Consider the following 16,861-nt stretch of genomic DNA (forward strand, 5'->3'; position numbering starts at 1 on the left):
ATGTCGCTAATCCAAGCCATTAAATTACTAGAGCAGGGCAAAGAGAGGTATCTTTGGGCAGCTAGTCACCTGCCCCAGGATTTCCTGAAGCAAAGCATTACCATAAAATGAAAGTTGCTCATGTAATGGGGTGGAAGTTCCTTCTGTTTTAAGAACAAACATCACTGTCAGTTAGCACTTACTAAAGGCTTACTATCTGAGACCATGTTCTGTGCTCTTCACGGGTATTGCCTTGCTAAAGATTCACAGTAAGCCCAGAGGAACTTTTTCAAGCTTTTAAGCATGAGGATATTGAGATATAAAGAGGTCACGTTAGTTTTAAGTTCTAGTGGAGCATTTCAGAAAGAAATGTCTGTGTTTAAGACAGATGCTTCATAGAATTGTTTAAGTGTAGAAGATGATACTCCAAGATATATGGCATGGAAGATTGTAGCAGGACAAACAGATGGTTACAGTACTCTTTCTAAGAAGTAGAAGGAATTTGAGAATAAAGAGATGATTCCAGGAGTGAGGAAAGAGGTAGCTTATCAACAAAGGTGGCCAGTCAGAAATCCCCCCTTCCTTGGTGTGACAGAAATGTCTTTCATCTTTTACTTTCAGTAAAAGCTGCAACTTTTAAATACTTCGCATAAGAGACTGGCAGGAAAATCAAGAGAGGAGTGACTGACCACCCCTGGGTCAGTGTGAAACCCAAAGGTGAGAAGAGTTATAGAAGGCGAGAAGAGAGAGAGAAAGAAGTGACCAGAGGAAGAGAGGCATATGACTTCCCTCTTAGTGGAGATCTAATGTTGGAGAGAATTTTATGTACATCTCAAAGGACAAGTGGCTTTGACTGACATCTATGGTACACAGAATCCCTTTTCTACCTGGGAAAAGGGTTAAATCATGTTCACATGTGGGACATTCAATGGGGTATGGCTCAAAGGAGGTAGCTAAATGGTATGTGCCAAGCATAAGCTCTAACCCTCCGTTTCACTCCTATTCAGTAAAGCTCATGGGTTGCAAGTGAGGGAGAGAGACACAGAACACTTCTAATTTACTATTACATTTCAAAAAGATGTTAATAACATATTACATTTAACCCAGTATATTCAAAACAGCATAAACATACATATAATTCAATATGTAATCAACATTTAGATTATCAATGATATGTTTTGCATATTTTTCATAGATACCCTGAAATCCAGTGTGCATTCTACAGTTTCAGCACATCTCAATTTGGACCAGCCACATTTTAACTGCTCAGTAGGGACACGTGGCCTAGGGCCACCATAGTGGGCTATACAACTCTACTATTTCACTAACGAATTCGTTGTCTCCTCCTATATAGACCTTCCCTTCACTTTCAATTATGTAGAATTTTTGCTTATATTTGAAAACCCAAATATGTGAGCTCCATGGTTGGGGGCGTAGGGGAGGACCAGGAGCGCTCTCTTAGCCCAAGGCAGCATGGGAAGCACATGCCTGGAGGCATTTTTCTTATTCCTTCATGGTAAGACAGACAAAAGTTCATGTGGAGCAATGTTATTCCTTTTCAAAATTTCACCTTTGATAACATTAGATATTTTGATTAACACATTACTCAATCTACTAATACAATTGAGTAAGCATTGCTTAACATATAATAGGATCAAACCCAAGAATTTACTAATAAGGACATGGCACAGATTTTGAAGGCCCTGTTCATAAAACACAAGCAGGGTATAAGTGGTAAAGGATATTACACGGTAGATAAGTTTATCAATCAGAGGTCTGGCGGGAAACCTACGCCTGGGTTGAAAGCATTGAGAGTTTAATAAGAGGATTGTTCTCAAAGGTGCCAGTGGGCTTCAGGAAAGCCACTGAAGATGGTGTGGTCTCCTTGGGTGGGCATCCTTTGCCATCCCTGGACCTGACTGAAGGAGAAAACGGTGGAGAGCAATGACTGGAACCGAGAGAACACAGCTGATTCGAGAGAGTTGCCTGGCAGGGGCCCTGGGTCATTGGTAAGGAGACACAGCAAGGCTGCCACAGGCCAGCAGCAGGCCAGCACAGCAGCACAGCAATAAACACACAACCTCACATTTTCTCCTCTCTCTCACCAAGCCTCTCATTGGCTGAATCTAGTTGAACACCCAAGGGCTGGGAAGCCAGAGAGAGCCCACACAAGCTAGCCTCTGGGGACCCCAAGCAGGTGGAAGGACAGAGAGTGGATCTGGGAAGACTGGTGGAAAATACCCAGTGTAGTAAGATGCTGCAATCCTGGTGACAAATAGAGTGCCACTCCACTGGGGTCTCACCCAACTGCCGCCACATGATGGTTCCTACTCAGTATTTTCAGGAGCACCATCTTGTCTTGAACTTTTTATTTATTAATACTTCCTTTTAAACACATGCCAAATTATTTGAGGATTTCTAAGGATTCTTACTACTCAAACGCACAGGAGAAGAGAGAGAATAAAAGAAAGGAAAAATCCCAAAGCTGCAAACTTACCCTACCAAGTTTAACAAAGACAGTGTTTTGAGTCTACAAAGCATTACAGCTGAGGGGAAGAAAAGTTAGGGGACAAGGCTGTAATGCTTTATATACTCAAAACACTTGGTTCTCCTCAGATTTTAAATTCCTTGGGGCCAGCTCTTTTTAGCAGGAAGGTGCTAAAGACCCTCAAACTCCTCTGCTTTTTAGAAACGTCTGTATCTACTTTGGTATCTACTTTTAAAAATTGGCGAGACTTAGCAAGGGTCACAAATGCAAATGCATGTAAACTATGTGCCTGCTAGGAATTTAAATCAATTTCAATTGGGCTGGGTGGAGACTCTGGCACTTATTAAATGCTGGGCATTAAGTGTTTTACCTACATCAACTTCCTTGCTTATCACAAAAACTCTATGAAAGAGGCATAACTACTATCCCCATTTTTCAGATCAAGAAACTGAGGCACAGAGAGGATAACACAGAAAATACATTTCCTATATAAAGGGAGCAGCTGCTACTCGGCTCCAGCTCATTCCAATCATGCGAGAATATAGGTCACGACACCATATTTTTTAAGGGCTTGAAATCTGAATTTAATGTGAATTCTCCCAATTAAGAGAAAAACCCTGGCAACCATTTAGATATTTTTAAAACATTATGCAGGCCAAAAAGAAAACCTGTGTAGGCCAACTATGGCTTCAGACAGCCCATTTGCAACCTCGGGTTAATGGGTCTAAAAGCCTTGTAAGCAGCAAAGCTCTAATTTTTTAAATCAAAAATACAGATAACCCCGATAAATTACTGTGAATCTGCTTTGGGTTAGAGAACAGAAGTTAACCCTGTTGGCCACTGCTTTTCATCAGCAAGAGGACCCAGGATACCTACACATCATTTGCAAACAGCCTTACTCAACTGAAAGCCAGTACTCACAGTACTTCAAGCATTGGGGAAAAAAATAAAAAATAAAAAGCCAGTGAGGCTCATTTGCATTGCACACAGGAGGCCAGACACCTGTCTTCTCCTTTTCAATTACCCTTCTTTACATACAGTTGCCAGGAGGAATCTAATTTCACCTCCAGTCATTCCTTCCATTATTTTTATTTATGTAAATAACCATCCCTCGTGCTGAATACTCAAGTTAAAATTTTAGAACCGTTACCCCACTGGAAGAAAACGTTTGGTTTGCTGAGCCCATTTACATTTTAAGTTTTATTGTTCTTGTGTTTTGTAATGTTAAGTTTGAAACCAGCACACATAGTAATGGTTGTGCTATAAATACACCAGAAAAATGCCCCGTGTTGTATCTCTTTTCAAATTGCTTTTCCCCCCAAAGAAAACACGAGTAGGAATTAAGGCTGACATATGACTAATTTGGGTGAAAATGCTTTCAGAGTCAAAGGTTTTTAAAACCAAAAGTTGTTTTAAAAGTGTTCATAATTAGGCCGGGCGTGGGGGCTCACGCCTGTAATCCCAGCACTTTGGGAGGCTGAGGTGGGCGGATCACGAGGTCAGGAGATCGAAATCATCCTGGCTAACAAGGTGAAACCCCATCTCTACCATACAAAAAAATTAGCCGTGCGCGGTGGCGGGCGCCTGTACTCCCAGCTACTCGGGAGGCTGAGGCAGGAGAATGGTGTGATCCTGGGAGGCGGAACTTGCAGCGAGCCGAGATTGCGCCGCTGCACTCCAGCTTGGGCAAAAGAGCAAGACTCCGTCTCCAAAAAAAAAACACCATAATTAGTCATAGTTGATAGCCCTTTCTCTTCTCACCATCCAGTGTCCTGAGGGCCTTGAGAGGCGTCGGGGCCATCTTGACTTTCCTGCAAGTAGGTAAAGCTGAGAGCAGGGCCACAGTTAGCCCAATGGGCACGATCCTGTAGAACAGTGGTTCCGGAAGTGTGGTCCTTTGCCCATTTACACTAAAATTATGGGGGGTGGGGAGGGCTGGGGAAAATGGACTTGTTTAAAACACACATTTTAGAGCCCCATCTCAGACCAATTTCATTATGTTCTCTAGAATTTCAGCAGTGAAAATTTGGAGTTTTAATGCATTTCCCCAAGTGATCCGTGCTCGTACTATAAACTGAGAATCATTATGACAGAAAATGTGAAAGAAAAGCAATGTGTCCACATTTTTTGTGTATTTACTATGTGCCAGACACTGCTGTTAAGTACTTTCCATACACTCATTCATTTACTCCTCACCAATACCCACCCCTTTGAGGTAGGTCCCATCATGCCCATTTTTCAAAAGAGGAAACTGGGGCAAAGAAATATTTAATAAATTTCCCGATATCATACATTTGGTTATTGGCAGAGATAAAAGTTGAACCCAGGCAACTGGGCTTCAGAGGGGGCATAATTACTCTGTATCATTTCTCACATGGTGGCTTTCTGGGGTGCTGGTTTAAAATGCAGGTCCTGGGGCCCTCCTCCCAGTGATTCTGATTTGGTGGCTCCTGGGAGGGGCCCCCTGAGTCTGCTGGGGGTCCTCAAGTTCCTGGGGGAGGACTTTCCTGCTCCCCAAGGCCAAACCTTAAGAAATACTAGGATTTTCATGAGACATTCCCTCAAGTCAATTTCCCTCCCATTACGCCTAAAAGCAGGACTTGTGGTCTTCCCTTCATTCCTAAAGTCCTCACTTGGAACATGCCCTGGAACCCTCTGTCTCTAGGAATTTTCAGCCTTTCTCTTTTCACTGGGCCTTTCCCTCTCATTACAAATAAGCTCAAGACATCCCCAGTAATTAAGGCTGACAAATGGGGATGAAATACCACAATTGTAGCCTGCTTCCAGTCTCTAGGCTGTTGGGTTAGCTTTAACATCAAATTTATGAATTAGTAGTCCACCTTATTGTCAGAGGCATTTGAACCAGAGTGACTCCATCTTGAATAGGGGCTGGGTAAAATGAGGCTGAGACCTACTGGGCTGCATTCCCAGGAGGTCAGGCATTCTGTCACGAGATGAGATAGGAGATAGGCCCAAGATACACGTCACAAAGACCTTGCTGATAAAAATAGGATGTGGTTAGGAAGCCAGCATCCTAAAACCCACCAAAACCAAGATGGCAATGAAAGTGACCTCTGGTTGTCCTCAGTGCTCATTATACACTAATAATAATGGATTAGCATGCTAAAGACTCTCCCACCAGTGCCATGACATCTTACAGATGCCATGGCAATATCAGAAAGTTACGCTTTGTAGTCTAAAAAGGGGATGAACCCTCAGTTCTGGGAACTGTTCACCCCTTTCCCAGAAAACTCATGAATAATCCATTCCTAGTTTAGCATATGATCAAGAAATGACAATAAAAATAGCCAACTAGCGGCCTTCAGGGCTACTCTGCCTATGGAGTAGGCAGAATACATTTGCTTTCATTTTCTCTATGAACTCACCCTGAATTATTTCTTGTGCGAGGTCCAAGAACCCTTTCTTGGTGTATCAGGACCCCTTTCGGGTAACATTACCATCTGTACTTCCACAAACCCTGAGTGCATGCCTCAGTCCACTACATTCTAGCTGCTGGCCATTCCCCTTCCTTTGATGTGGCTCTAGCTAAGGTCTCTAGTGGCCTCCTAATTGCAAAATCCTATGGATATTTTTCTGCACATCCCCAGGCGGACACAAGGACTGACTGCTTCTTGAAACCTCCCTTCACTGGTTTCTATCACTCTAGTCTTCATGTTCCCAATTCTCTGACTCTCCTTTCTTTCCTGTATTGTAGTATCCTCTCTTGTGTTTGTCCCTTTAATTGAAGGTTCCCTAAGATTCTGTTCTGGATCTTCCTTTTCTTTCTAGAACTTTCAGCCACTCATGTGGCTTCATTAATCACTGATATCTCTAGTATCTTTCTTACTCTTGTAACTCTGGTATCCTATTTTTCAGCGTCTTTTGGATAAGTCTGTTTGAAGATCCCACAGTTGTTTCAAACTTGTCCTAAACAACTCACTCTCTACCATATCTCCTCAAACATGCTCTTTGCTCTTTATTTTTGTCATTTCTGTTAAGAGTTTCATCAACCACCTAGTCTCCCCAAGTCAGAAAGCACCCTCCTCTCTCCCACCTCCTCGTTTAATGTAAGTCTTGAAATTTCTAGAGAATATCTCACTACTGTCACTGCCTTAGTTCAGGTTTGCAAACAGCTTCAGAGCTGGACTGTCTGCCTCCAGTTTTTCTTGCCCAGTCTGTAGTATGCCATCAGATTTAATCTCCGAAGAAACAAAGTTGATCAGATCACATAATTTTTGAATTTTCATGCAACCAACAAGCTTGAGTAACCTTGATGTGAGGACATGACCTGACCTGAGCTCAGCCCTTTCTCGGGTCCCTACCACTCTGTTTACTCACACTTTCTTTTTGCCATACTAAACTGATGCTCATTTCAGTCAGCCTTCAGTCTTCTTTATTTACACAAGCTGATTCCTTTGGCTACAATGCTTTATTTTTTTCTTTATCTAATAAACCCACCTAATCTTCAAAGCCCAGCTGAGATGGCATCTCCTCCAGGAAGCCCCAAGTTGTCTGAACAGAGATTATGTTACTCATGCTTTAGCTGCTTCAGGGTTTGGATCATCCTCTGAAATAGCATTCACCCATCTTGATTATCTTTTTACACAGCTGAATTCATCCCTCTGTGAGAGCATCGTAGGGTGAGGAGCACTGATTCGTCTCATCTGTCTTTGGAACCTCAAAGCCTGCACATAGTAAATACCCACTAAGTGTTTTCCTTGGCATTCAGAGGGCAATCAAGGTCACTGTTACTCATTTTCCTAAGGTCCATTAAGTTTAGTTTGAGTGCTCGCTTGACAGATTGGTTAAACATTCTCTAGCAATCAAATTTGGGAGACCCCTTGAATCTTACAAGACCAAAGAATTAGTGATGGGAGAATTAGTGATGGGAGACAGCTAGTGAGGGACATTGCTGCCAAGACCAAGACAGACAAGTCTCATGGCTCAACTTCCAATTAATGCAGTAAGATCAGGCTCAGGCAATCTTTATTCACTCCTGTAGAGGTGCCCATATTGCTAGTCCCATCTGAAGCAGACCTACCTCCAAGACCCAGGACCTAAATTACCTAGCAACTGCAAGCACTCTAGCCTTTGACCTGCCCTGTCCCAGATTTGGACAGTCCCTGGGTCTACCATGTTGTATCCTCAAAGTCCAAATCCTCTGTCACCTCTATTTCTCCAGATGTCTAGATGAAATGCTCTGTTGACTTTGTCCAGGAATTGCCAACTCACATGGCTACATGGATCAGGAAGTGAGCTGTCAGGAGATAGCAAAAGAGGGCTGAGGATGGCGGCTGCTTTTCCGCTTCAGTGGTTGACATTGTGAGGTAAGGTAGGCCCAGTGTTCCCAAAAGGCTCTGATCTTTCAAGAGAAGCTGGCAATCAAGATTTCTATGAGAAGTAGTTTTGTAATTAATTTTTAAAAAGTCAATATGAGAGGCAAATAAAACCTGTCTGTAGACTAAATTTAACCTGTGTGGTTAGGGAGTGTGTGACCTCTTACCTAGGGCTTTCTCTCATACAAACATTTTGAGGGTTTACCTCTAGGTTCTTTCCCCACCTTCTCCTCCAGCAAATTTTCATCTGTCCTGAGAAAGAAAAAAAAGAGCTACTTACTTTCACTAGAGAATGAATAACCTAGTGCTGGCTGCTTCTTCCTTTCTAATGATATGGGAAAGTTAAAGACTTCATGATGGGTTACAGACATAAAACCATAAAAAGCAAAGTCTAGTTAATTTCGTCAAAGTCATCTTGTAATGTTGACTGTGGCAGGGGAATGATAGATAGTCCAAGGTTGTGCCTCTTCTTCTAAGGACCACTTCTGTATTTTACAGTGACTTTCTCCCTGTGTGTTTTAAGCTATATATAGGGAAGGGCTCTTTTTAAAACTCTGTAGGAATTAAGAGCAAAATATAATAATGAATTACTAGAAAATGGAATTAAAAGACTCGATACAATTTTATTTTCATATTATTGGATTCTTAGGCATAAAATTACTCTATTAAATTGTTATAAAGACATGGTTCTCACCTGGGACATTTTGTCTTATGGGGACATTTGCGAATGTCTAGAGACATTTTTGGTTGTCAAAACTGGGAGAGTGCTACTAGCATCTAGTGGGAAGACATCAGAGATGCTGCTAAACATCCTTCAACGCATAGGACAGCTCCCACCGCAATGATCATGTTCCGGAGGTCAACAGTACTGAGGATGTTTCTATTGTAGTGTCTAAATGACTCACCTCAATTTTTGCTCCTACCTTTCATGGGCCAGTTATGAGCATGTCCCAGATCAGCACTGGTCTGCAGAACACACTCTGAGAAGTAACATTCTAGAAGAAGTTTTCCCGCTGCCTTTCTCATTAGCCCAAGGATGAGATCCCAACGTGGGGGAATTTCAGAAGAATTTGTGTATTACCTAAGGGTAATAAAAACAGATGGAAATCATGTAACTTATAATAGAGACATTTATTTTCTTAAAATGACATAACTAACCCTACTATAAGTGCTCTAGGATATGAATAGGAGTGCTCATAAACATCTCTAAACAGTACTGAAGAATGAATGCACAATCCCAGATTGAATCATGACACCTCTTTGACATACCCAGCACCCTTGTCCTTTTTGACCACTAATATTTTAGTCAGTTTAGCAGGATTTACCTAATGAACCATTAGTTTCTTACTACTAATCAATAGTTCTTTTTAAAAATAGAGATTTCAAGATTCATCAAAAGATGGAGGAACTAGGTTGGGGGATTGCTGGGAATCTGTATATTTAATAAGTACCCTGGGTGAGTCCAATAATTAGAGAGGTCTGAAAATACTGAGAGAAAATATAACCCCATCAGATATGCTCCCACCATTTCTGAATCCATTCACAAGTCTTGTTGATGTATCTATTCAACGACCCCTTATGCATTGCCTCATGCCATTCTGGGTTTGGGGCTTCAGCAGTAGTAAAGGCAAGAAGTCCTGGTGCACTCACAGCTCGGGCACGCCCCTTGTATGCTCCCTCCTGTGGACCCTTCCTCAGTTTTTACTGTCCCTGCCTTGCTGGCAGCACTTGCCACCTCTCACCTGGATTATTACATAGAATAGTACCCACCCCTGCCCTCTGGGCATGTTCCATAATGATACTCTCTCCATCTGTCCCAGATTAAAACTCTTCCCTGGGTCTCCATTGCCTAAAGGAGAAAATCTAAGCTTCTATATATGGCCTACAAGTCCTTCAGGACCTGGGACCTGTTCCCTTCCCCACCCTCATCTTTGAACACCCTTTTCTCCCAACTTTAACTCCTCCAGAAAGTACTGGCTCAATTATTGGTGCTGGGTCAGAGGTCAATACTTGGCCTGTACTTGCCCCTCTGCCTGGAAAACCAGTATTCTACCTTATTAACACCATCTACATGGAAAACTTGTATTCATTTTTCAAAATTCAGCTAAAATATTAGCTTTTTATGCTGATTGTTAACATTTAAGAATGTACTATGTATGATAGGCACTGCGCTGAATGTTTGTTTCATTTATTCTCTACAAGAACCCCATGAGGTAGTTACCATTTTATTATTAATAGTACATTAACTATTGAGGAAATGGAAATGGCACTTAGCTAATTTAGGTAACTTTCCAAGGGTTATACAATAGTCAGTGGTAGAAACTGGATTCAAACCCAGGACGAATCCAGATCCCACCCTTCCACCGGACAACTTCACATTTCTTCTCTCTGGGAAAGCCTTTCTTGTTGCTCCCCTCTCCCAGAGGGCTCATGTGGGGGACTATATTCTTGTTTAAAAACACGTGCTGCCCCTCCCTGGGAGAAGATCAACATTATTATTTCCCGTCCTATTGGTGTCAGTTTTGGCCACGTGACTTCCTTTATCCCATGAACTATAGGCAGAAATATGGGTATTCTTCCTGGATAGACAGTATGGGAGCCAGGACATGGTTTGCTACTCTTATCTCTCTCTTAAGTGAGCCTGTCCAGAGAGAGGTTACTTCAGCATCCTGGGTACTGGTGGCTGGGGTGGGGCGGGGGGTGGCATGGCAGAGGGGGTAGAAATGAAGTACAGAAGATGCATAGTGGACATTTAGCAAGAGTGGGAAATAAATCTTAGTAGTTCTGGGGATTTACTTGTTAAAGGGGTCCAAGTAGCTGCCTGCTCAGCACTGCTTCTGTACATTTTTCTGTGCATACTTCTATTGTTGCACTTAACACAACATATTGTGATTTAACTGTCCACATATCAATCTCCTCTGCCAATTCTCTAAGGAACCATGACTTATTCATGTGCCACATTTAGCTCAGTGCCTTTCACATCAAAGTTCAATAAGAATTATTTGAATGAGTACCTGATCATTGGAAAAATAACTATCAAGTGTCCACACTGTCTACTAGCTAAAAGAACAATGCTCCATGTCAAATGGCCTTGAGTATTACATTGTCATCCCCTCAAATCCCTTGACTTAGACAAAGTGAAGCAGATTTTAAAAAATATGTCGAATCCAGATAAAATAAAACATGGAAGTAGGGTCAAATATTGCAAACCAGAAGAGCTCTTGAAATCCACGAACCTAAGTTTGAGTCCCAGATCTGTTGCTCACTAGCGATGGGTCCTTAGATAAATGCGTAATTTTTAATTTATAAAATGGTAGTTACAATTATTGCTTCCCAGGATCATGGTGAATATTACATGCCTAGTGCTCAACACAGCTTGGCTCATTAAGACACTGTGACTGATATTTGTCCCTCTTTTTTGTTGTTGTTTATTTGGCTGTCCTGCATCTAACCCTCTTTCCTGCAAGTGTAAGAGTCCCTCTTGGAGGATGATAATGGTGGGGTCAATTTACTACCCAGGGAAGACAAAGGAAGAAGATTCGTCCTATCTCAATCCTTGGATCCAGGCACGACATGGGTAATCAGGCACATACACCTGATGGATTTGATCAAGTGATACAAAGATAAGAAACTGGATTCACCCATTGACCCTTCCTCCAGGCAAACCACCATGGCACATGTTTACCTATGCAACAAACCTGCACATTCTGCACATGTATCCCCGAACTTAAACTTAAAAAATAAAATTAAAAAATAAACTGGATTATCTCTGAGTACTTGAGAGAGGATCTGATGGTAGCAATGGGGCTTTCTTGCAGCAGTGGGACAAGGGGGGTATCCTTTACCAGACTCATCCCTGTAAAAAATTACTTGTTGTGCTTCCTGCCTTTTGAACTTCCAGAGTTTGGTTCTTGCTTAACTGCCAAGTCTGATTTTCCGTCTTTACAACCTTCGGTCAAGTCTGTGTGGCCTTGATATCTTCCCAATTGATTGCTGTAAAACCAGTCTTAAAGGCAGATGTGATTTAGGTTGTTTGCAAGCAATACATATTAGATCTCTTTCTCATTTTTTCTCTTCCACTTTCCCACTTTTGTTTCTATGAATTGCTGAGCTCTTTCTTTCTCTTGGCCTGGAGTTCGTCTGTGAAGTAACTGAACTGTGTTCCTATTCAGGCTTTTAGTACCAAAGTAGGCAAAAGATTGTAACCTAAATGATGTTTCCTGGCAGTTTTGAGCTCAGCTTGAAACTGTTAAAAATTAATGAGTGTTCTGCCTCTTTCATGAGAAGTAACTATCTGATCAACACTCTTTCTCACACTCAGCCTCAACACACACACACACACACACACACTTAGGCTAGTTTTATTATCATTTGTCAGGAATCTGTTTGATTTTCTAACATACCGATTTTTTTTTTTTTTGAGTATTTACTTTGTGGCACTGGGTCAAATCTGTAACTACAGTGGATATTGCTGGCTGTCCACCCAATCTCCATTCTCTTTTTCTTTGATAGCAGAACCCCTAAAGTGCCCACATTCACAGACAGACACAGACACACACACACACACACACACACTTCCTAGCCTCTCTTGAGAAGAAGCGTCTATTGAATTTTAAATAGATGTTGTTGAACAAAGCCACTGGGAAAGTTATTTAAAGGGTCTGAATCAACTGCCAGATGCCACGTTCTCCCCTTTCCGCTTTCCTTTCCTTTCCTGTTTGGAAGACTAACGGGAGTCCTCCGGAGTTCTGGCAGCCATTACAAGACCATGAGAAGGTTCTGAGGCTGGAAGGCTGCATTAAAGATGCTACAGAAGAAGATTCAAACATGCTTGATTAAAATATAGAACTGTAATAACCCTAGACGATGTCTACACCTCCACACTTTGTGCTAAATGATGAAAAAAACAACCTAATGTAGTTAAATCATTGCTAATTTAGATCTCTGCCATTAGCAACTGAAAGCACTTCTTTACCAATACAGAGACATCACACAAAAGTTCCTTGAAGTTTATACTATTAATCCCACTTTACAGATGTGAAGTCTTAGGGTTAGTTTTATCGCTTGCTCTAGTTACTCATTCATTGGATAGTACTGGACTGACCTCGTATTGAGCACCATTGATCGGACTGGTCAGCATCTGAATGTAGTGTTTACTTGACACCAAAGACTGGATTCTTAATCACTGCATTTTGCTGCCTCTCTGTTGAGTGCGCTTCCAGATTTTTCAGACCCACACAATCTGGGGGGCCTCTTGGATAGATGTGACCGGTAGAGATTTTCTCATCTGAATAGAAGCTTGGGATCTTCTTTATTCTCTTTCACTTCCTATTCGACAAAAGGCACATTTCTCAAGTTTAAATAAAATGGCCTACTGGCCAACTCTGCATGGAGTAATGCTTCTTTTTTCTCTCTTTTCATGTACATATCTAATTCCTTGGAGCATTCCTATGGAAATCTGTTGTTGGGATGACATGAGCTTCCATAAAAAGTATGTGCAATGTAGTAGGTGCCCAGCAAATGTTGAACAAATTTATAAATTAATAAATGCATTTCCTTGGCAGTCCTGCCTGGGATATTGATTTTCAAGTGTTTTTGTTTTGTTTTGTTTTGTTGGAGACACAGTCTTGCTCTGTCACCAGGCTGGGGTGGAGTGGCTTGATCTCAGCTCATTGCAACTTCCACCTCCCAGATTCAAGCAAGTCTCCTGCCTCAGGCACCTGAACTGGGTGTGCGCACCACCACACCCAGCTCATTTTTGTATTTTTAGTAGAGATGGCATTTCACCATGTTGGCCAGGATGGTCTCCATCTCTCGACCTCATGATCCACCAGCCTTGACCTTCCAAAGTGCTGGATTGCAGGCATGAGCCACTTCGCAAAGCCTTCCAAGTTCTTTTTAGAGAGCCATTTGTGTGTTCTATCTTGTCATGACAAGTAGCGATTCCTCGGTGAGGGAAATGTGACTGCCTAGGCACAGTCCAGTTTCCTATAACACCAAGTGGCACATCTTCGTACTCACAAAAGACTTTCTGAAAGGTTTATGTGAAAAGTTTTACACTACAAGGATTTTACAAAGTATCTTTGCTGATCAATGCAGTCCACTGTAGAGATAGGAAACAGGCTTTATAATAAGAGACAACTGCATTCCGATTATGATTCTAAAACTCTTCACCTCTGGGTTCTTAGGCAAGTTACTTAATCTGTTTTGTTGGAGACAGAGTCTTGCTCTGTCAGCAGGCTAGGGTGGAGTGGCGTGATCTCAGCTCATTGCAACCTCCACCTCCCAGATTCAAGCAAGTCTCCTGCCTCAGGCACCTGAACTGGGTGTGCGCAGTTTGGGTGCACAGTCTGGGTGGAGTGGCGTGATCTCAGCTCATTGCAACCTCCACCTCCCAGATTCAAGCAAGTCTCCTGCCTCAGGCACCTGAACTGGGTGAACCTCAGTTTGTCCATTTGCAAAATGGGACAATAATTCCTATTTTTACAAAGGTTATAAAAGGGAATGTATAAACAGCATTTGGCGGAGTACCTAGTTCATAGTACACGACAGAAACTGTCATTAGTGAATTTTTCCAAGTATTTCAAAATGGTCTTTTCCGGTTGGAGATGTTTTTTAATCCCCCTAATAGAATTAACCATCCCCTGAGCAGTGGCTCCTCAATGCCCTTTATCTTTCACAGAAAATAAAACATCTAGGAAAGGTTAGCTGGTTTTATGCATCTCTCCCTCAATTATACCGAACTCTCCGAGGGCAGAATTTTTCTTTAAATCCTTAGTGTCGGGCGCTGGGAAAGTGTCTAGTAATTGAAGAATATAATGCAATACACCTTTGTACAGGAATAAATGTGATAGTTGAAATAAGGCATTAAGAGGTGCGCTATAGGGCAGTTTCTGGTTTTCAATCTAAGAAATTTTGAAAGGCATATTTCCCTGCTTGGGGGTCTTTGTCCGGGTCTGTAAAATGACTGTGGCCCCTTCAGGCCCTGGTTTGTTACACAGAGAAATACGAAATTTAGCAGCAGCTGCCATGGGTCACTATTCTGAACTAGAATGGAGAGGATTTTCTTATTAAAATGCTAAGAAAAAAGCGAAAAACAGGCTGGAGTGTATACGGTCATGTGCTGCATAATAATGTTTTAGTCAACTATGGGCCACATATATGATGGTGATTCCATAAGAATATAATGTAGCTGAAAAGTTTCTATCACGTAGTGACTTTGTAGCCATTGTGATGTTGTAGTGCAGTGCATTACTCCTGTGTTTGTGGTGATGCTGGTGTAAACAAACCTACTGTGCTGTCAGTCCTATAAAAGTATAACACATGCAATTATGTATAATACATAACACCTGATAATGATAATAAACAACTATGTTACTGGTTTATGTATTTACCATACTATACTAACTATATACTTAGTAATTTTATAGTGTACTCCTCATACATATGTATATTAAAAGTTAACAGCAAAGCAGCCTCAGGCAGGACCTTCAGGTGGTGTTCCAGAAGAAGGCATTATCATCATAGGAAACGACAGCTCTATGTGTATTACTGCCACTGAAGACCTTCCAGCGAGACAAGATGTTGAGGTGGAAGACAGTGATATTGATGATCTGGACCCTGTATAAGCCTAGGTGAATATGTATGTTTGTGTCTTAGTTTTTAACCAAAAAGCTTATAAAATAAAAATAAACATAAAGCTTATGGAATAAGGATACAAAAAATAGTTTTGTACAGCTGGACAATGTGTTTTAAGCTGTGTTATGACAAAGTCAAAAAGTTTGCCAAGTTAAAAAACTTATAGAAACTTCGTTTGTTTTAGACAGAATCTCGCTGTCGCCCAGGCTGGAGTGCAGTGGCATGATCTCGGCTCACTGCAACCTCCACCTCCTGGGTTCAAGCGATTCTCCTGCCTCAACCTCCCGAGTAACTGGGACTACAAGCACATACCACCACACTCGGCTGACTTTTTGTATTTTTAGTAGAGATGGGGTTTCACTGTGTTAGCCAGGATGGTCTCGATCTCCTAACCTCGTGATCCGCCCATCTCAACCTCCCAAAGTGCTGGGATTACAGGCGTGAGCCACCACACCTGGCCTATAGAAACGTTTTATACGTTTTTGGTTTGTTACAATAAGCTAGGATTAATTTATTAAATAAAGGAAAATATTTTTAATACATTTAGTATGGCCTAAAGGTACAGTGTTTATAAAGTCTACAGTAGTGTACAGTAATTTCCTAGGGCTCTCATTCTCACTTAACACTCACTGCCTTAACTCAGAGCAACTTCCAATCCTACAAGCTCCAATCATGGTAAGTGCCTTATGCAGATGTAACGTGTTATTTTATCTTTTATGCCATATTTTTGCTGTATCTTTTCTATGTTTAGATACATACATACTTACCATTGTCTTATGGTTGCCTTCACCATTCAGTACGGTGATGTGCTGTACAGGCTTGTAGTCTGGGAGCAATGGACTATACCATGTAGCCTAAGTGTGTTGTAGAATGTGCCATCTAGCTTTGTGTAAATACACTCTAGGATGTTTGCATGACGGATCGCCTAGAGATGCATTCTCAGAACATATCCCCACCATTAATCAACGCAGGACTGCACTTCTTTCAGTATGTTTTAATAGAGTTACAGAAGATTAACTCCTAAGTTATGTATGTTTTCATCACTAGATCTCAGTGATATTTCTGCTGAGACTGGATACAAAAGAGTGTGGGGGGATCTCGGAAGCTTACACAGTCTTTATGAAATTTATCTGCAGCGTCTTGACTTTAGTAACTCTGGTTGTTGGTATATTAGAAATAATCTATCCTTATTTGGAAGAAAGGTCTGCACTGTCTTCACTGATGTGAACTACAATTATGCTTACCAGAGGAAAAAAATTCACCTGCTAAGAAGTGACACTAGGCATTTGCAAATGTAAAGTGAGATTTTTTTTCGTCCATTGAGAGATCTGGATTACAAATGCAGCTCCGTAAATGCAGTTGTCATAAATGTGCTTTGAGATGGCATTAACTGATTGTTTCTGTCACATCGACAGCCTCA

Source organism: Macaca thibetana, chromosome 2 (assembly GCF_024542745.1).
Source record: "Macaca thibetana thibetana isolate TM-01 chromosome 2, ASM2454274v1, whole genome shotgun sequence".
Classification (NCBI taxonomy): Eukaryota; Metazoa; Chordata; class Mammalia; order Primates; family Cercopithecidae; genus Macaca; species Macaca thibetana.